This window comes from Lissotriton vulgaris, chromosome 12 (genome assembly GCF_964263255.1).
Source record: "Lissotriton vulgaris chromosome 12, aLisVul1.2, whole genome shotgun sequence".
Lineage (NCBI taxonomy): Eukaryota > Metazoa > Chordata > Amphibia > Caudata > Salamandridae > Lissotriton > Lissotriton vulgaris.
In genome coordinates, this window is record NC_141700.1 from 565,607,623 (window position 1) to 565,629,876 (window position 22,254).

The window sequence follows — 22,254 nt, forward strand, 5'->3', positions numbered from 1 at the left end:
CCAAAAGTTTTGGAGCACTTTACATGATTTATTATTATATATTTTTTGTATGCATGGGGAGATTAATTGATTTGCCCAGAATCACACGATGTTAGGCTCACCCAAGACTTAAAATCCATCTCCTAAATTGACAGCTCGAGTATTAAGCCACAACCCCAACCACAAGAGCGGAAGCATTTTCAATATTATATACAACTTGATGCATGAAACAACCATTGACAATGCCAATAGTCTTGGCTTCTTGTAGGTGTAATGTTACTTGTATTATATATCTGGATGCAATGACAGAAAAGCAGCAAAATATCAGTAGGGTGGCACACTATGCGAAGCACATATTTTTGTGTTAATTGCTTTTAAGCCACACCCTTAATTGCATTGGTTACGCCCCTTTGAAAGATCTCCGAGTATTTTCATCCCACTCAAAGCCCTGGTCTACACGTGCGGTCAGGTTCTAGGCGCACATAGCCTTGGCTGCAGCGCACAGAGACCTTACTCTGCCGCACACAGAGGAAAATAATTAGAGGGAACATTGGCTGCACATCCTGTTTATTCTGAGGAATTCCCCATAGGGGATTGCCCTAATCGTGTGCTTCGGGTGTGAACTTTGCGCGAGCAGGATTGTGTTTCCTGCCGTGCTTTTTCTAAAAAGACACGTAGTGAGATTGTTATTCACTATTTCGACCAAGACATCCAAGAAGCTAATTTTGGTGCTACTGATTTCGGCAGTAAACTCTAAGTTACAATTGTTGACATTTATTCTTTCAACAAAGAGTTTTGCATCTTCTATACTGCCATTCCAAATGATAAATATATCGTCGATATACCTTAGGTATTTCACAATATTGTTGTCCCAAAATGTTGAGTGCTTAACCATGAGGACATGCTCCTCCCACCAGCCCACGTGGAGTCCCGCGTAGCTGGGGGAGAAACATGCCCCCATGGCCACACCCCTGAGTTGTCGATAGACTTTGTTATCGAAAAGGAACACATTGTTGTTAAGACACCGCTCTATCATGGTTATTAACATTGCATTGTGTCTATATAGTTCAACAGGTCTTTTATCAAGATAGAATTTAGCGGCTCTTAACCCATCAGAATGAGAAATACTAGTATAAAGACTAGCAATGTCCATAGTCATTAATACATATTCAGCTGACCAAACACATTCGTTGATGTGCCTAAGGAATTCCGTGGAGTCCTTAATATAGGCTGGGAGATTCGTGACGAAACTCTGTAGAAAATGGTCTATATATTTCGAAGTATTTTCGAATAGGCTGTCTATGGCGGAGACTATTGGTCTGCCCGGAACTGGTGTTATCCCTTTGTGCACTTTTGGGATGAAATAGATGTTGGGCAGTGCAGGATGGTCTTTATGCAGATACCTCATTTCATCCCTGGATAGCAAACCTTCTTGTTTCCACCCATTAAGTTCCTTATGGTATGCTGACTGGATAGATTTGGTGGTTTTTACATCTATTTGGGCATAACATTCTGTGTTGGTTAAATGTCTATATGCCTCCTCCATGTATTGTTGTTTCTCCCAGAGTACGATGTTGCCACCCTTGTCGGATTGTTTGATGATTACTGCCTGGTTGTTTTTCAATTTCTTCATCAAGTCATTGTATGGTCTCATGTTCACATTGATTGTCCCTTGATGTTTTTTGGTTTGTATGTTCAATTTTTTGAGACCTTCAGTTATTAATTCCGCATACGTATCTATACAGTCCTTAGGCCTTATTGGGATGAATGTCGAAGGTAATTTAAATGCACTCTCCACGGTTTGTCCTAGTGCAAAATTTTCCTCTTCAGCAACCTCTTGGGTGCTGGTGGTGGAGGTTTCTTCTCTGCGTAAGGAATGCACAGTTTTCATTAGAGGGATGTCTTTTGCTTGTAAACCACTTCTTTCAGCGATAGGAACCGCTGATGTGGATTTCTTTTTTGTCCAAGATCCCTCTTTAATTGTATAGTACTTGCGCAGTTTGATTTTTCTGATAAATTTGAATACGTCCACCCTGGTATTGCCGTAGTTAAAATTACTTTCCGGGCAGTAGGAAAGACCCAAAGTTAGGAGTTGTTTTTCCGCTTTATCTAGTTCGACATTGGTCAGATTGATAATGGTGTTATCATTTATTGGTTCTTGGCTTCCCAGTTCTTTTTCTTCTGCTGTCGCCCTCTTCTTTTTTGCGCATTTCCTGCGTTGCCTCCGCCTTGTGTTCCTACGTTGCCTGTTTGCATGTTTCTGGAGCGTAGAGTATTCTTCCGTTGTATCCTTACATACTCCAATTCCTCTCTTAGCGTTAGTTGGCCCAAATCCCCTTCCTCTGTACCTGGGGCTCCATCATCAGATTCTTCACTGGTTGGTACCAGACTCTCCGTGGAACTTGCGACAGTGGAATCGCCTAAGTTTGTAGTTGATGATTGCGCTTGTGGGGGAATTTGTGTTTGTTTAGGCATACTTTTTCCGGTTGCTCGTTGCTTTCTTAAGTAATCATATTTGCGTGCAAACGTGTGTATCTGACCAAGCCTATAGTCTTGTTCGTCACGGGCAAACTTATATGCTTTTCTGGTTTTAATTGTCCCCTCATGCTTACTCAACCGCTCTTTTATCTCTTTGCGTGACTGTTCAATTAACGCTTGGTCTTTGGTGAATTGTTCTTTGCTTAACTCCTCATTGATACGTGTTATTTCCAATAAATCTTTGTCGTGATCAATTTTTGCATATTTCACCAATAGGCATAACAATCTCATGGAGGCCTCCAGGTTGCTTTCTGCCCAATCCTTGAGAAGCATGGGGTTCGGGTTTTCAAAGCTAGGGACTAGCATAATCCTCAAGCCCGTTGGAACTCTGCCCACCTCATGATATTTTTCTAAGGAGCGAATCTCCCACCACTTTGTTAGTTCACTCCTCATATGTTTTTCCAGCTCCTTTAATAATTTTTTTACATCATTGTTCTTATCTTTTTCAATGTCTTTGTTTTTATTAATGTTACCACTTTGTCCAACTGTTGGCAAATTTGAAAACAGCTGATCGATATATATATATATATATATATTCACTGAAAAAACCATAGGTTATAGACCATATATAGTTAGGGATTAGCATTTAAAAAACCTTATTTTATTTGCACAAAACCATTGAAATTCCATATATAGTTAGTTGCACTAACTATATATCGCGGACCCGCAATCCACTGCTAATGATGTCACATATTACATCATTCATGACATGGTCAGTGACATCACTGATGACATCACTGATGACATCTCAAATGACATCACTGATGACAACACCCAGTGACTGTATGTTTCTGTAAAGTTAAAATATGTCTTACATATTGAAGAATGAGTGGATGTATAAGTGTCTGGATGAAGGATTTAGTAGGTGCATGACTGACTGTATGAGAGCATGATTAAATGTGTCTCACTGAGTGTATGGGTTAGTGATTAATGTGTCTTAATTTGGCAATCATTATTTATGTTGTTCTGTAAACTGCTGCATGTTTTAATCAGTAGCTATATCAGTAACTATATGGGTTATTGAATGGTTGCCCAAGTATTTGTATGGGAGACTGAGTATGTGTGTGGGTGGCTGGGAGGTGTATAACTCTGTGCATAGATGTGTGAGCAGTTGATTCCCTAGGTGTATGGGTTCAAAAGTGCATGTAGAAACAGCTGTATGGACAGTTGACTGTGTGCATGAGTATATTGGTGAGTGAATGGATATCTCAGTGCTACATGTCAAAGTAAGTACATATGTAAAACACACTCCATGTGAGAGTTGACATATATAAATAACTGAACATAAGAGCCAGTGAATGTGTGAGTGGCTGTATGAATCATTGTGAACTTGTATCAAGGATTGTATAAGAGAGTAAATATGTTTTACTATATGTTTGAATAAGTAAGGTGTGTATAACTGTATAGTTGAGGAAATGGAGATGTGATTGATTCTTTGCATGACTGACTAGGTGTGTGAGTAACTCCATGGATGTGTGACAGTCTGTGAGTGCCTGTTTACACTGAGTGTACCTAAGGTTATATTAGAGTCTGAAGATGTATTATCACATAAATGATATCATCAGTGATGTAATCAGTAATGTCAAATGAGATGTCAGTGATGTCATCAGTGATGTCATTTGAGATGTCATCAGTGATGTCATCAGTGATGTCATTTGAGATGTCATCAGTGATGTCATCAGTGATGTCACTGACCATGTCATGAATGATGTAATATGTGACATCATTAGCAGTGGATTGCGGGTCCGCGATATATAGTTAGTGCAACTAACTATATATGGAATTTCAATGGTTTTGTGCAAATAAAATAAGGTTTTTTAAATGCTAATCCCTAACTATATATGGTCTATAACCTATGGTTTTTTCAGTGAATTTTCAAGGTTTTGTAAATGCAAATTCCTAACTATATATGGTCTATAACCTATGTTTTTTTCTGTGAATTTCATTGGTTTTTTAAAAGCTAATATCTATAGCTGTAAAATATATTCTTTATTAAGTGACGTATCACGTAGCCCGTGAGACGCCTCATGATGCATCGCATAACCGTGACGTATCGTCTCTGCAGCGCAAACCAAACCCAAAACGTAAGCGCGCCAGAACACGCTTAAAGATATATATATATTTTTTTTAACCTTAATTAGACAAAATCCACACGTGCACATATCACAAACGTTCAAAAAACACAATATGTCGGACTCCCGTTACGCTGCCGGTTAGCTGCCCGGTTAACGTACCAGGAAGCACCTTTACCGCGAAAAATCGCAATATTTTTTTTCTTTTGCCCCGCAGGGAACTTTAATAGCCCCCTCATCAATCCTAGGGGTTCAGGAGAGGTCTGCCTTACCCCTTTCATTCATTTACACCTTTTTTTTTCCACCTCTTGTCTCTCGATCCTACCGAGAGACAAGATGGCGGCCGCTCCAGACTGTTTACAATGTTGACAGCCAATCAGCTACTCCTCAGACTCCCGTTACACTGCCGGTTAGCTTCCCGGTTAGCTGTCCGGTTAGCTGCCCGGTTCGCGTACCAAGACGCGTCTCTACGGCGAAAAAATCGGAATTTTTTTTTTTTCGGCCCCGCGTGGCTTTATAATATCCCCCTCATCAATCCTATGGGGTCAGAAGGGGTCTACCTTGCCCTCTTTCCTTCATTTCCCCCTTTGTTTTGGTCTCCTCTTGTCTCTCGATCCTACCAAGAGACAAGATGGCGGCCGCTCCGGACTGTTTACAATGTTGACAGCCAATCAGCTACTCCTCAGACTCCCGTTACACTGCCGGTTAGCTTCCCGGTTAGCTGCCCGGTTCGCTTACCAAGACGCGTCTCTACGGTGAAAAAATTCGGATTTTTTTTTTTTTTTTTGGGGGCCCCGCGTGGCTCTATAATATCCCCCTCATCAATCCTAGGGGGTCAGAAGGGGTCTACCTTGCCCCCTTTCCTTCATTTCCTCCTTTGTTTTGGTCTCCTCTTGTCTCTCGATCCTACCGAGAGACAAGATGGCGGCCGCTCCGGACTGTTTAGAATGTTGACAGACACCGGAGAGCCAATCAGCTTCGCTTCGCAAAGTTCCGATACGCGAAAAGTTCGCTAACCGGATCGCTGCCCGGAGCGCTGTTACAGATATATATCTTGATTTAAACGTTAATTTCTCAAAATCCACTAAAGCACATATATTGAGACCTAGCAAAGGCACATCGGGCTAACAGTCCCTACAATTTTGCCAAGTTTCGTGGAAATCCATTCAGCCGTTCGGGCTAAAAGTGAGTCCCACCGCCCTATGGAAATTAACATGGGAAAAACGCGTTTTGGGACCCCCCTTTTTTCTCGGCCCCCCATTGACGAACCCCCCCCCAAATTTCCAGGAGCTGCTCAGAAACAGAATGTGCCATTTTCCTGAAAATTTCAGCCGATTCCGTCCACAAACGCCAAAGTTATTAGACATAGAATTTTCAGAAATCCCATAGGGAAAAAATCCTAACTATATATACCTACTGGCGACCGCCAGTAGGTAATATATATATATATATATATATATATATATATATATATATATATATATATATATATTCAATGAGAATCCCCAGACCTCCACACCGACGGCGTGGCGAAAGAAGGAGACAGACCCCACGGCTTCAGGCAAGATGTTGCTTTTATTGAAAACCTTTCTGGCGACGCGTTTCGAGTAACTTGTACTCTTGATCACACACCATAAAATGAGTCAGCCTGTTATTTTTAAATGCTTGCTTTCCCTGACCCCTCCAATGGGCCACACCTCCTAAAGTGCATCACATGAGTATTATAAACATGGGAAAAGAAAAGGTGCAGATGACATAATGGGGTAAAAAACAGACTGTTTTGGACATTTGTATTCAGTAGAAAAGTACATTTTGTCTGACATCAATACAAATTATAAAACAAGTTAATTCTGTTTTAAAATTTCGATCCGTCTCATAATTTTACAATGGATAAAATGTTGCATTTGAAAAATTATTTCCAATTACAATTATTGCACATGTCCTATTGGTATTTTCAAACGTTTATCCTAACTGCATGAATGCACAAACGCCCAAAGGCTAATAAAGTGACTGGTGCTGTATCCTTGCTGCATGAATGCATATACCTGTCGGTATATAAATTAACCAGTACTGGTTGATTTTAAATAGCAATAAGATTTGTAAACATTAATTTCACCTAAAATCAAAACAATCATGTGACATTAATATAAGTGTAGTGGAACTTCACCCTGATACCCCCAAGCTCATGTCCTAAATATTTATTAAAAATTCAAAGTACTTGAATTTATATACATCATAAATATTGGGACTATTTACACTATATATACTCAAAGAATTCAAAGTATATGTGCTATTTATATACATGTACTTGATATTGAATGAGAAAAAAATGTGGGAAAAACCTAAATTAGGAAAAATAAAGATGGAATGCTGATATGAAAATAATCGATCCAGTGTGTTAAATTCATAATACACACTTTATATGTACCTGTGTCTTGCTTGATGGGTTATTCTTGGTAGGTTCCGTTTTAATTTAAACTTGCCAATGGGATAAAACCAGGACTTGAAAATACAAAAACAACAACAATGGGCTAAACATGGACAAAAAGAGGATGGTATTTACAGAAAGTTGTGAAGATCCTCGGTTGCGTTAAGCCCGTGGGGCTGTTTACTGTCCAACGCGATGATATATTGGGTTTCCAATTTTCTCAACATTTTGTCCCTGTCACCACCCCGTATCTGCAAAGGCACTGCATCTATAACATAGTAACTCAAACATGACAGATCCCTGTCATGTGTTGAATTGAAATGTCGTGCCACGGGGTAGGCTAAGTCGTGATTTACCACTGCACGGAGATGCTGCAATATTCGGACGTGCACCTGCGACCTTACATATCACAAGCCGCAGGTGCACGTCAGAACATACACAGCAAACTCCGTGCAGCAATTGAAATTGCCCCTGATTGCAATTTTAGTGCCGGAGAAAGGATTGTCATAGTGGGTCATGTTTTGCCCAAACTTGCATGCACAGCAAGAACTGCATTTGTAGAAGCCTTTTCTGTTGAGCCAGTCACTGCCACTGCCACTGACCAGTTATATATATATATCAGACAAGGTACACGCGCAACCATCAGCAACGTGAAACCATCCACACCAGCGTGCTTTCAATTCTTTTATTCCAGGCAAGACAGCATTATTCAAGCAAGGCAGCATAACGCGTTTCGAGGTAAAGCACCTCTTAATCATATGCACAGTTGCAGGGGTGGGATCGTTGGCTATTTCAAACGTAACTTTAACATTTAAGAAGGACTAATGTCCATTCACTTAAAGAGGCAGTCTATTTTAGCGTTTTCAAATTATTTTGTATAGTTAAGGTATAAGTACTTGTTTCATTCTTTTAATATGTTAATACAAATAGTCTCTTTAAATGTCTTTAAGTTCACTTTATCTTCTTTCTATTTCTCATTGACTCCATGTTTGGACTATAAGGTCCACAATGCCTCTTGTTGTTAATCCAACTTCGATATTATCTCCAATGTAGACCTTGGCAATGTCACTCTCTACCAAATACTTAAAGCTTTTATCCGGTCAAGTACCTTTTTAAGCTGCATCCGATGGCCCGGTGACACTGGAAGATTTCACAACCGACCCGGTTTTCAACTCTTCCTTACTTGCCTTAACGGAGTAAAATGCACGGCAGAAAGCAACACAGGACGGCACGTTTCGGTGGTGACTCTCACTTTGTTCACATAGTGCAGCTGCCATTTTCATTTCATTTAAATACCTCTTAGGTCATCACAACTCAGTGGAAACACTGAAAAAATACTTACAAAAGCAATGATTGTAAAATAAAATAAAATACATGATAAAGTGCAAGTGCTATGTTAAAGTGCCTAACATTCATTTAAATATACCACTGTGCCATGTCTCACCTAGCAGTATATTTAGTATCATGTCAAAATAGACGGGCATCTAAGGTTGTGGGAGACATGATTCCATGAATTCTATCATTCAAGATACATTATATATTTAATGTGTCTTCCAGACTCTGAGCGAGCTTACTGGACAGGGCTGGGTGAAAATTCAGAAATTTCCAAGTATGTTACACCATCCTGAATATATAAATATATATATATGCCTTTCTCCCTGTTTTATTTTATGTCGGTGTGCACTTATATAAAACAACTATAGTTTGTTTTTTATGTCTATACACCATGTGACTCACTGAATAGGTGGAGCATCACGTAACCAAAAAAATGGGTATAAATTTGTTTGTTGACCAGGTGCGCGGTGTGTGAACAAGAGCACAAGTTGCTCGAAACGCGTCACCTGAGAGGTTTGAATTAAAATCTCCCTTACTGCAGCCTTCGTGGTCCGTGTCTTCATTTCTGGCAGGAGTGTGCTGTTTGAAGATTTGCTTGTACGTTTCACGGGGGATAGCTGTCCCCGTTCACGGTACCCGCTCGTCCGCAAGAGGTCTGGCTTTCAAACAGCTAAATGCACTTTTGTTCCGTGGAGGAAATTTTGCCTGACCCCCTGAGCCGAAGAAGTAACCTCGTGAGGTGGAGGACGAAGACGCACTAACGGCTGGTCTGGTAGGCGAGCTGAGAGTGAGTGGCGTCCAACCGCAGCGGAGTTGTCATTCCGGGATTCACAGGTGACGAGTGCAAGGCGTGCAGTAAGGAGACCGATAGTGGCGTTTGCCATCGTTGCTACATAAAAAATCAAACCCCTTTCGTAACAGCACCATGTCAGCAAGTTTGGAGAGAGAAAGGGAGGATGCAGTGGAAACGCTTTTTAGCAATATACGGAAAAGCGCAGCAACCACTAACGCGGCGAGTATTCAATCGAGTGGTGCACAACAGGACGTCAAGCAGTTACTGAAAGTCCTTGAAAAAAAGACCAAGTCGGAGATCACTAAATGGTGGGAGCATAAATCGCTCACCAAATATGTTGAAGCAGGTCGGGTTCCGCGTGGTCTTCGGATCATGTTGGCACCTAGCTTTGAAGACCCCAATCCGGCGATGTTAAAAGAGTGGGGAGAGTTAAACTTGGACGCATCAATGAACCTGGTAAAAGTCCTTATCAAATATGCTGTTATAGATCGTGAAAAGCTGTTGGAGGATATTAAGGGCTTGAATGAGCAGCTGGATGCCATTACCGATCCTGAGATCAAACTGCTGATAACATCTACTCGCAAGGAGATTAGCGTGAGGCTGCACAAACATGAAGAGCGTATCAAAATTAGAAAAGTGCACAAGTTTGCGAGGGATTTAAAGGACTATGAGACCGGTCAGATTTACACATTCTCTCGCAAATATGATAGAGCCAATCAAGTTAAACTGACCAAACAAGCAGCGAGCGGAGGTGGCGGCATGGTTAGAACCAATCAGCAGGAGGAGCTGAACGAAAACTCTGATGCTGAAACAATCTCTCTGGCTAGTACATCCAGTACTCCCTCTCGGAAATCAGCAATGTAGATGGCCAAGCAGGAAGAATATTATATCTCGGTGATGAGATTGATTTTTTAGTGGAGGACCGGCTGCAAACATTGCGTCCCAGACTGAGAAATAATCAAAACGCAAAAGGCGCAATGCAAGACGCCACGCAAGACGCAAAAAAAGAAAAGCAACAGCAGCAGCAACAGCAAAAAAAGAAGAAGCAATGGTTCAACAAAAAGAAACAATGAAGGATTGCACCATTACTAATCTTTCCGATGTAACTTTGACAATAGCTGAGGAACAATTACTAGCTTTAGGACTAAACTTCTGTCCTGAAAGTTCATTCAATTATACCGACACCAGAGCGGATGTTTTCAAGTTTATCCGCAAATTAAAACTAAAAAAGTTTTTTTCTTCAAAAACTTTATCTAAACAAAAGGAAAGTAATGCCAAACGGAATACCAAGACTGCGACCAGCGTTACAGCCCCAGCAGCATGAGATGCTAGGCTGCTACTTACCCTATGTGATCTGGGGGAGGCTGTTGATTTAACACCGAGCAATGGAGTCGTTCCAAACACTCAAAGTGAACTTTTTAATGTGGACATTTGCCAAAAAGGAGCTGGAGAGAGTCCATTCAAACCGGTAAGCACGTTTATGCCTGTTATGCCAAAAGACGCGGTAGACATATACCACGAATGTGTTACGGAAGATCTAAAAAAGTTAAACTGTGTGGTGCAGGCACAAACACATAAAGACAATGCCATGGTGAATCAATACAATATGTTAATGAAAAAATTGAGTCAAAATCAGGAAGTGGTAATAAATAAATCTGACAAGGGTGGGAATATTGTTTTGTGGAGGAAGGATGATTATACGGCCGAAGCCATGAGACAACTAAATGACCCTAATTGTTATGAAAGATCGAATGGGATGGCATACAAGAGAGCAAAAGACGATTTGAAAAAAATGCTTATCTCATTTAAAAGAAACAATTCGATCTCTCAAACTGAATTTGACTATTTTCACATTGAACATCCGGTGATACCCATTTTGTATTTGATCCCCAAAATACATAAACAGAAAATTCCTACACCTGGCCGACCAATAATAGCGGCAATCAATAGTGTTGGAGAAAATATTTCTCGCTATATTGATTATTTTCTGCAGGACATTGTGAAAGGCTTACCTAGCTATCTTAAAGATTCAGGGGACTTTTTAAACAAATTGAACTCTATTCAGTGGCAAGAAAATTGGTGTTTATTAACTCTTGATATCAAGTCATTATATACATCAATAGATCACTCAAAGGGTTTGGATGCAATTAGACATTATCTTGGTTTACGATCCTGTGAATACTATGCGCACAACAAAATGTTATGTGAATTAGTGCATTGGTGCCTTCATAATAACTATTTCATGTTTGCTAAAAATGTATGGAGACAAGCCGGGGTGTGGTGATGGGATCGTGCTTCTCCCCCAGCTATGCGTGTTTACACGTAGGCTGGTGGGAGGAGCGCGGTCTCATCAACACACCGGGATTTCAACATGTTCAATACTGGAAACGGTTTATTGATGACGTGTTCTGCATATGGGAGGGGGATGAGGAAAGTGCTCGTTCCTTTGTTGATGCACTAAATATGAATAATGAAAATCTTTTCTTTACGGCCAACATCAGTAAAGTGCAGGCGGATTTTTTAGACGTCCATGTTACCGTTGATAATAATACTGTTATCACATCTTTGTACCGTAAACCTACGGCAGGTAACAGTATACTTCACGCCAATAGCAAACACCCACAACATGTGATTGCGAACATTCCATACGGTGAGTTGCTGCGTGTTAAAAGGATCAGCAGCACTCCTGAGATATTTGAGCAAGAGGCTCAAAATACAATCAGCAGACTTAGAGCGAGAGGCTATAAGGACAACATTTTAAATAGTGCCCTTAGACGTAGCCGAGACAAACCTAGGGAAGCTCTACTGAGATCAGAAACATCAGAGTTAGAATCTGACAATAATGCCCCTCGCCTGATTCTGACCTACAGCAAACAAGAGAGACAAATCAGGTCTATTGTTAGGAAACACTGGCCTATCCTTAAGACGGATGGTTTCTTGAGTGATATACTTCCCAGCACCCCTACAATAACCTATAAAAGGGCCCCCAGTATGCACAACTGTCTAGTCAAAAGTAGTCCTGAGCTGGGTAGTGGCAGTGCCTGGCTCAAACAGAAAGGTTTCTTCAAATGTTCCTCGTGTAGGGCGTGCAAATTCGGTGTTAACACCACACATTACCATACACCCTTTAGTTCCATCAGGAAAACTATCCGGGGTCACTATAATTGTCACAGTGAGTATGCAATATATGTCCTGACATGCACCTGTGGCCTTCGTTATGTGGGCAGTACTAAACTACAGGTGCATGTCAGGATTTTGCAGCACCTACGTGCGATAGTGAACAATGACAATACCTACCCGGTAGCACGCCACTTCAAATCCACCCACAACAATGACCTGTCTAAGTTAACGTACTATGTCATTGATGTGGTAGCTCCCCTCATCCGAGGAGGAGATAGAGAAAGATTACTAAGGAAAAAAGAAACTGAGTACATAATGGAGCTGGACAGCAAGTATCCAAATGGGTTAAATACAACGGAAGATTTGCACCATTTGCTGTGATTTTGCACGTAATCGTTACTATCTGTATGGTTATCTGACAATATTTCTCTAATTAGATCTAGAGAGTATACTTATGTGGTCTTTCACATTTATTCTTTCCAAGGTCTTGCTGAACTTAAGAACTAACTGCGCTGAAGTTGCACCATGTCGGAAACATGTTAAGATATTTTATCTTATATGATCTGGATATGAATGTATTTGTCTCTGTAAATATATGTCTCTCGTACAAACTTCATGTATATATTGTTGATAAGTTAGTTATTGGTATCAACATAGGTTTTTTTGCTTTCACTAAATCACATTATCACTTATTTGTAGGAATCACTTAGGGTCTTGGTATATGAGTTGAGGCACTTACAATGTACATTCTTAAAACCTAGTCATGAGTATAAAGTATACATATGAACTTTGTGACTAGTTGAGGTACTTAGTATGGTGGTACTGGACTATCGAGTCATGATTTTTTAATATTGTATAATATTGTATATAGCAATGTAAATAGATAGATGGTTTGTATATTTTTGTACACAGGAAGTGAGTATACATATATATATATATTTTTCTATATGTTAATACTTTCTTTTGTATTCAAGTTGGAGTTTTGCCCCAACATAATTAATTTGATCATGACTTTACACTATTTGAGTATAGGATGTCATAGCCTGTGTTCTTGCATTCATGCAGGTTTTTTGTTTCAGTGCCTTTCTCACTGTTTTATTTTATGTCGGTGTGCACTTATATAAAACAACTATAGTTTGTTTTTTATGTCTATACACCATGTGACTCACTGAATAGGTGGAGCATCACGTAACCAAAAAAATGGGTATAAATTTGTTTGTTGACCAGGTGCACGGTGTGTGAACAAGAGCACAAGTTGCTCGAAACGCGTAACCTGAGAGGTTTGAATTAAAATCTCCCTTACTGCAGCCTTCGTGGTCCGTGTCTTCAGTTCTGGCAGGAGTGTGCTGTTTGAAGATTTGCTTGTATATATATATATATATATATATATATATTCACAGAAAAAAACCATAGGTTATAGACCATATATAGTTAGGGATTAGCATTTAAAAAACCTTATTTTATTTGCACAAAACCATTGAAATTCCATATATAGTTAGTTGCACTAACTATATATCGCGGACCCGCAATCCACTGCTAATGATGTCACATATTACATCATTCATGACATGGTCAGTGACATCACTGATGACATCACTGATGACATCTCAAATGACATCACTGATGACATCACTGATGACAACATCCAGTGACTGTATGTTTCTGTAAAGTTAAAATATGTCTTACATATTGAAGAATGAGTGGATGTATAAGTGTCTGGATGAAGGATTTAGTAGGTGCATGACTGACTGTATGAGTGAGTGATTAAATGTGTCTCACTGAGTGCATGGGTTAGTGACTAAACTGTCTTAATTTGTGCATCATTGTGTCTGTTGTTCTGTAAACTGCTGCATGTGTTGATCAGTAGCTATATGAGTAACTATATGGGTTATTGATTGGTTGCCAAAGTATTTGTATGGGAGACTGAGTGTGTGTGTGGGTGGCTGGGAGGTGTATGACTCTGTGCATAGATGTGTGAGCAGTTGATTCACTAGATGTATGGGTTCAAAAGGGCATGTTGAAACAGCTGTATGGGCGGTTGACTGTGTGCATGAGTGTATTGGTGAGTGAATGGATATCTCAGTGCTACATGTCAAAGTAAGTACATATGTAAAACACAGTACATGAGAGAGTTGACATATATAAATAACTGTGCATAAGAGCCAGTGAATGTGTGAGTGGCTGTATGGATCATTGTGAACTTGTATCAGGGATTGTATAAGAGAGTAAATAAGTGTTAGTATATGTTTGCATAAAAAAGGTGTGTATAACTGTATAGTTGAGGAAATGGAGGTGTGATTTATTCTTTGCATGACTGACTAGTTGTGTGAGTAACTCCATGGATGAGTGACAGTCTGTGAGTGTCTGTTTACACTGAGTGAATCTAAGGTTATATTAGAGTCTGAAAAGGTTCATCGTATTATCACATGAATGATGTCATCAGTGATGTGATCAGTAATGTCAAATGAGATGTCATCAGTGATGTCATTTGAGATGTCATCAGTGATGTCATCAGTGATGTCATTTGAGATGTCATCAGTGATGTCATCAGTGATGTCACTGACCATGTCATGAATGATGTAATATGTGACATCATTAGCAGTGGATTGCGGGTCCACGATATATAGTTAGTGCAACTAACTATATATGGAATTTCAATGGTTTTGTGCAAATAAAATAAGGTTTTTTAAATGCTAATCCCTAACTATATATGGTCTATAACCTATGGTTTTTTCTGTGAATTTCATTGGTTTTTTAAAAGCTAACATCTGTAGCTGTATAATGTATTCTTCTTTAAATCCCAAAATATATTTTAGATGTTTATTGATATTTTTTTTTTTAATATTTTTTTTCTTCGCTTCCGGTAAGCGAACCGGGAAGCTTTCCGTTAGCTCATCTTGATGCCGCGATCTAGTACGCGAACCGGTAAACGTTTCGTAAGCGGAACTGTGACGCATCGCGGAAGCGCGACGTATCACGTTGTCGCGTAATGCGTCTTATGACGCGCCGCGTTAGCGCTCCAGGAAGTGCTCTGGACCGCGAACCGGAAACGATCCGGGATGCGGCACGCACCGCGTAGCGTAAGCGGAACAGGTCATGTGACTTGTTTATCAAACTTTTCATTGGTTCATTTCACTTTTGGTTTCCAAATGATGTATGACTAGGTCATGTAACCGAAAAATAACACTTTTCATTGGTTCAGAACTTTTGCTTTTCCCAAATCATGTAAACCCCTCCTTCTTTCCTCACTCTGACTTTCATCTTGGTGAGAGAAAGACCACTTTCCAATATTACAGCAATGGCTTTTATCCTTGCTTCAGCTGGTGGACCCCCACCACCACCTCAACCTCCTCATGACAAGAGAGGACCACCATCACAATTCATTTCCAACAGAGAGGAGGAAGAGGAGGACCTAGAAGAAGAGGACACAGATGAACCTCAATTTATTCAGGAGTTGCCCAGTGTTTCCCGAAGAAAAACAAGTTTTATATGGCAGTTTTTCTCAATCCCTCGAGGGGAGAAGAAGGTTAATGCCAAGTATGCCACCTGCCTAATCTGCAAATGCAGATTATCTCGAGGCACTGACAAAAAGTATAGTATGGGCAACTATACTATGCATCGACATATGGCCAGGTGGCATCCATTAAATTACAGCCGGGCAGAGTTAAGGGACCTTCAAGATAATCCCCCGACAACTCCTGTGGCCAGATCAACATCAAGTATATCTTTGACTGGAAGAGAGGCACAGGAAACTGTGCCAAACATACAGCCAAACTTCAAGCACATGAAGTTTACGTGCATATATTGTGGTGCTCTGCTCTCATGTGGGAACATGAGCGTAAACTTAATCAACTTGGTGTTTGAAAACCATAATTGCCCTAACCCACACAAGCAGTAATTTTTTTTTGCTCCTGTTGAGCCCTTTTCAATGCCTGTTTTTTTGTTGTTTCCCCTCCATGAAAAACACAAAAAAACATAAAACTGTTCTAAAAACACAAAAAAACAAAAAATGTTCAGAAAAACAAAACAAAAAAAACCAACAAAAACATTAAAAAAAAGTTCTTTTCAGAACTACCTCCCCTTTCAAATAAAATTGCTAGAATGTTTAGCACTCTGGCAAGCTCTATTTCTTTTGGTTCGCTTTCTGGTTCGCTGCCCGGTTCGCGAACTTGAAGCGAACCAAAAAAATATTTTTTTTAAAAAAAGAAGAGTGAGTATAAGGGAAGTAAACAGAGAGTAATGTTAAAAGAAAGACAGCTATAGGGAGTAAACCAGAGATACTGTTTAATAGATCTATTTATTAATTCAGGATGACGATAAGGTGTGATCTCTCCTGAGGTTTGTTTAAGGTGAGACCTACTCAGGGTTACAGATCAATTTTACACTTGTTGAAGAATACAGAGCAGATAAAGCATTTGAAGGCCTACCAATGAAGTAAGTCATGTCCTCTTATTACATCATTCATGACATGGTCAGTGACATCATCAGCAGTGCATTGCGGGTAAAAAGAGTAAAAAACATTTACCGTATAATTCTTGTTACCTTTTTAAAATATTTTTTCATACTTTCAATCTGTAAAAGAGAGAACAAACATTTCCAAAAATATTAAAACATGTATTTAAAAATTAGAAAAGAAAAGGGAAAACGTTCAAGAAGAAACAGTTTTTCAACAACTTTGACATTTACAGAAGCCTCTGCTTCTCTACATCCCCTACGCAATCCTAAAGATATATATTTTAAAGAAACAGTATCTTCATGCTGATGAACTGAGGCCTATTTTGGAACATGGTACTTCTTTTGCACTGCAGATGTCTCACAATAGCGATGCAATAGCAGCGCAAAAAAGATGTAAAAACAACAGGTGATGGACCGAATGTGGATCAATGTCACACACTCACCCCAGTCCAAAGATCTGGGCCAAAATCCATCGTTTTTTTGCACTCCACACCACCCCGGGTTAGACAATGGCGATATGCAAATCAGCTCTGACCCTGTGCCCCATGGGAACAGTCCAGTCCGAACTACAAAAGCCATGTCCTTCCCAGAACGGAATCAAGCATCCGAGGGTCAGAGCTGATTTGCATATCGCCATTGTCTAACCCGGGGTGGTGTGGAGTGCAAAAAAACGATGGATTTGGGCCCAGATCTTTGGACTGGGTTGAATGTGTGACATTGATCCACATTCGGTCCATCACCTGTTTTGTTTGCAAAAAAAATGTAAAGCCATCATAAAATTGTGTCTAACATTTTAAATGATTGTTTCAGGATGCAAATAAGATGTGTGCTTTCAAGAGCTTTCTTTGAGGTGAGGCCTATTTCTTTTTTTATAAAAAAACAGTACCCAGAAGTACAGCACTGTAAGCATTAAAATTGACACTTACAGAAGACTCAGTTTCTCCATATCTACCTCACATTTCTAAATGTATATCATAAGTACAAAAAGCAAAACATTAATTATACATGTTACATGGTTTATTTTTGCTGTTCTCAGAATGTATCAAATTTCACTTAAATCAGTGACTTGAAGGTATTCATCATGTAACAGCGGGGAAAAAAAAACACAATCAAAATGATTGTGTTTAAAAAACCCATACAACCTAAGAAATCTGAATTCAAAACTCCTTAAAATTAACTTACTTTCAATGACGTCGAAGGATGTCCTATGAACAGTGTCCACTCTGTTGTGCTATAAATATTTTCAGCCCGCCACTTTCTGAAAGAAAACCTCCATCGTTTTGAAAAATATGTTACATACAACAAAAGACTTCTCACATTCTACCACATGTTTCCACTAGGCCTAATCATGTTGCAGCGATTCACAAGTCTTGTAATTCTTCTAATCAAATCCCTTCATTTTCTATTTTCGCCACTTTCAAAAAGAAAACATTTAAGATTATTTTCACAATCCTGGACTACTAATATCTTACCCTTCTTTGTCACTCATGTTCTCCCTTTCCTATGACACTGATACTGCTTACTATGAAGCAGACTTACTTGCATCAGGTTTATATAGTTGGATTTTTAAATTGACATTATAATTAAAGGTTTTGGAACAATAATCTAGACAGCATTGCAGACTTACATTCCCTCTACTTGATGAACCTTTTGCAATTCCTCACAGGAAATCCCGAGATTCTTTCTTTAAAATTTTGGTTTTAAAAACACCAGGTAAGAATTTTTAAGGTCAAACGGCAATTTCTTTTTGAAAGTTACAACGGAATCATTGCAGAATGACCAGCCGTTTGGAGACTTTAAATAAGCTGTATAATGTCCTGATGTTGTTGAAGGACCATTGTGATAGATAATTGCTACAGTTACAAAAATCCTTCCTGATATTGACAGCTGAGAAGCCACAACATTTTTTATTAAAGTTGACAATTTTGATCCATCAGGCCTACATCGTTGGATCATTAAAATGACATACTGGCCATATCTACGTATAAATAATGTTGACATCATTTCAGAATTACATTGGCTACACTCCATGTTGTGATCCGCTGCATTTACTAGCTTATTAAAGGAGACTGATTTACTGTCTGGCAAAGTTAAATATATAAATCTTTCTGAGTCTACACTAGTACTACTTGATACCATACAGTTCTCGCAGTCATGCTGCCATTGATAAGAAAGCCCAAACAGGTGATCTACATCTACACCCTCATCTTGTAATACATCAAGCATATACATTAAAAACTCCTGACAATCTTGCTGATTATTTTCAGAGAAGTCTGTTTGACCTGAACATTCATCTAACAGATAACGAACTTCAGACACACTTTCTACTTTTGTTCGATAAGTGCTACATTTCTCGAAAACAGAATTCAACAAACAGCATAAACTTTGTTCCGAATTCAACAGAATCTGTTCTTTTAAACTCTCTAGTGAAAACAGAACATTAACCACTACATTTGCATAGCAGTTGACACCAGAACTGTTTTCAAATTGAAAACCGACAACATCTTCAACAGAATCCACTTTCTTTCTGCTAACAATTTTCGGTTCATTGACTTTTGGTCTTTTTCCTACAACCTCCCTACTATTACTGATATTTCTACGTTTCCGGCCTACCACACGTTTCTCATATAAAGGATATTGAGGCAAATGTGGCGCATACTCTCTTCTTAACCTATTGTATTCCTTAACACAATCTAGATCCGCACAAATGTTTGTGACATCACAGTCAATCAAGTACAATCCCGATAAAGTTCTAACTCGTGACAATGCCACATATGCCATACCCTCCTTGAACACAGAACTGCCAATATTCACCAATGCACTGTCTACACTTAAACCTTGCGATTTATGGATTGTCACCGCATATGCCAAGCAAACAGGAAACTGTTTACGGCGTACATATAAGTCTTTAACAAGCAAAAACCTAGCAGAACAACGACCAATTAGCTGTACTTCCTCAATGCCATCAAATTTAATTTTTAAAAACTCTATTCCATCTCTATTTCTGTATTTCTCAAAATCAACAACATTACCCATTGATCCATTTACCAGACCTCGTTCAACATGTAAATTCCTTCTCAAAATGATTTGGCAATTTAAACACCAATTCAAAGTCTTTTCAAAACCCGCAGTTTTAGATATAGTCTTCTCTAATGAATCCAATTTTGTTTTCAAATTCTCTGACAAAATAATTGTTGATCCCATATGCTCTATTTTGTCAATAGCTTCAAGTTTCACAATCTCTTGCTTTTCTAAATTCAACATTTTGTTGTTGAAGAAGGCACATTCTGCAAGAGTTGGCATCAAACATATTCCGGATTTCTTCTCAGTAATTTTCTGAAAAATATTTTCAGGCACAATCTCTTGTTCAGGATATAAATTTGAAAGTAATCGTGCATTTAAAGCTTCTTTTCCATGCTCGGTCACTTTTCCAATTCTAATATCTTGTAGAATTTTCTTGTAATCTTCATCCTTCGCCTGACGCATATTTTCATGCAGTTCAGCATAATTGAAGTTTAACCATATATTGACGTTGCCAATGCTCCCTAGGCACTTCCTGGTATCTTCATGCGTGAGTATTTTGAACACAGGTTGACCTTTTCCTGGTGTTAGCTGCAGAAGATCTCCGAAAAAAATGATGTGTTTGCCACCAAATAACACATCATATTCAGTTTTAAGTACTTCTTGCATTCTCAAATGCACAAAGGCAAGCATGACATTGGAAACCATGTCTACTTCGTCAATGATAAGTAGTTTCATTTTCCTCAAGACTCTTGAAATTTCACAGCAAGCATCCCCAGATAACTTGTGGTATTGTAATTTGTTGTCATGCTCCACTGGCAGCATCAGTAGACGATGCAAAGTAATACCTTTAATGTTATGTGCTGCCAGTCCAGTAGGAGCGGTGACAACACAAGACAGCGATGACTCAGTCCTTTCCTGCAAATAACAAGAAATTGCTTTAATGAGGAAACTTTTTCCAGTTCCCGCTTCTCCACTCACGTACAGTCGGACAGGCTTCAACGATGTACATGAGCACTCTTTCTTCTCATGACTTAATCCATGCTCAATTTGCTTGGTAACTTCATCATATATTTTCCTCTGCTCAACGTTGAGTTGTTTTTCCAAGTCTTCTAAGTTAACTGAATCCTCCTGAGCATGTGCCATGGCTCTTTCCACTTCATTCATCGCAGTGGCAGCTTCATTTTCAATAATAGGTCCTCCAAGTGGATCTTGACTCAATGAAACAGAACTCTGACTATCCTGAGAACTGTCTCTGGCAATCTCGGCTGCAATCGTTGCTTCCTGCTCAATTTCCAAAGTTAGCATTTCTTGATATTTGTGAAAAGCAGGACATTCTATGGTCTCCTTAGCAGCAGTGAAAGAGTCTTCGTAACAGAGGAAATCTCCAAGCAGTTCCTCTTCTGCACGCCAAGGCTTGAAAAGTTGCAAAAGTGCTAAATAGAAGAACTCCTTTTTTTCTGGAGATTCGCCACTCAATTTTCGATGGTTTACTAATTGGCCTTTTCTTTGCTTGACCAGGCATCCCTCACTTCCAATTACAGCATACACTCCTTTCTCAATATCTTCTTTGATGTTCCTCTTGAATATATAATTTTGTAGAACCTCATATAGACAAACATTCTCAAGGTGACTGCTTCGATTTGGATAATATGTATCCAACATGTTGGTCTTCAAAATGTCGGTACTGTTTGGTTCCTTTTCTGCCAAATACTCAATTTCCCGGACAGGTTTTAGAACTCGATTTCGCGTTGCAGCAAGACCAAGACTCGCCCAAACAATACTCCTGGATTTGGCATAGAGACTTGCTGAAGACAATCGATCAGAACATTCGTAAGCTCCGATTTCTCGATGCGACAACATCTTCAGACTGAAACTGTACAACTTCTTGCTGAGGCTCTTTTCATGGGAAATGTCCTCCCACATATCCTTCAGTTCTGTCTTTTCTTTTTTGGTGATGTAAGATGTCACATACCGAGCCACAGCCATACAGTTGTCAGCCACAAACTGTATATCCATGTTAGCATTCCACATGGACAAAATCACTGGGTTGTAGTCGTTGATGTACTTGGACTCTTCGTTCCTTTTCAAATTGTATGTATTTTTGGGCGATTTCCTCGTCACATTATGTCGCAGTGAAGACATCAAACTGTTCACTCTTCCTTTAGAAATCACCGGTCGTGGAAAGTTGAAACGACATTTGGTGTAGAACTTGTCCTTGTTTCTGAATTTATGACGACAGTACTTTCCACAACGATGGCTTTGAAAACGTAGAACTTGTTCTCTTAGGCTTTTCTTCTCCGTTGCGTTTGGAACAGCACACGTAGAATACTGTTCTATGAAATTCATCACTAAGTCATCCGGATCTGTTCCAAATTTAGGTGCATCCTTGATCCACAACAACATATGTATATGAGGAGCACCTCTTGCTTGGTACTCCTTTCTCTAAAAGAAATCCAACACCTCTCCAAGAGGTGGATTCTTCTTATTTGTGATGAAAGACATCATAGCTT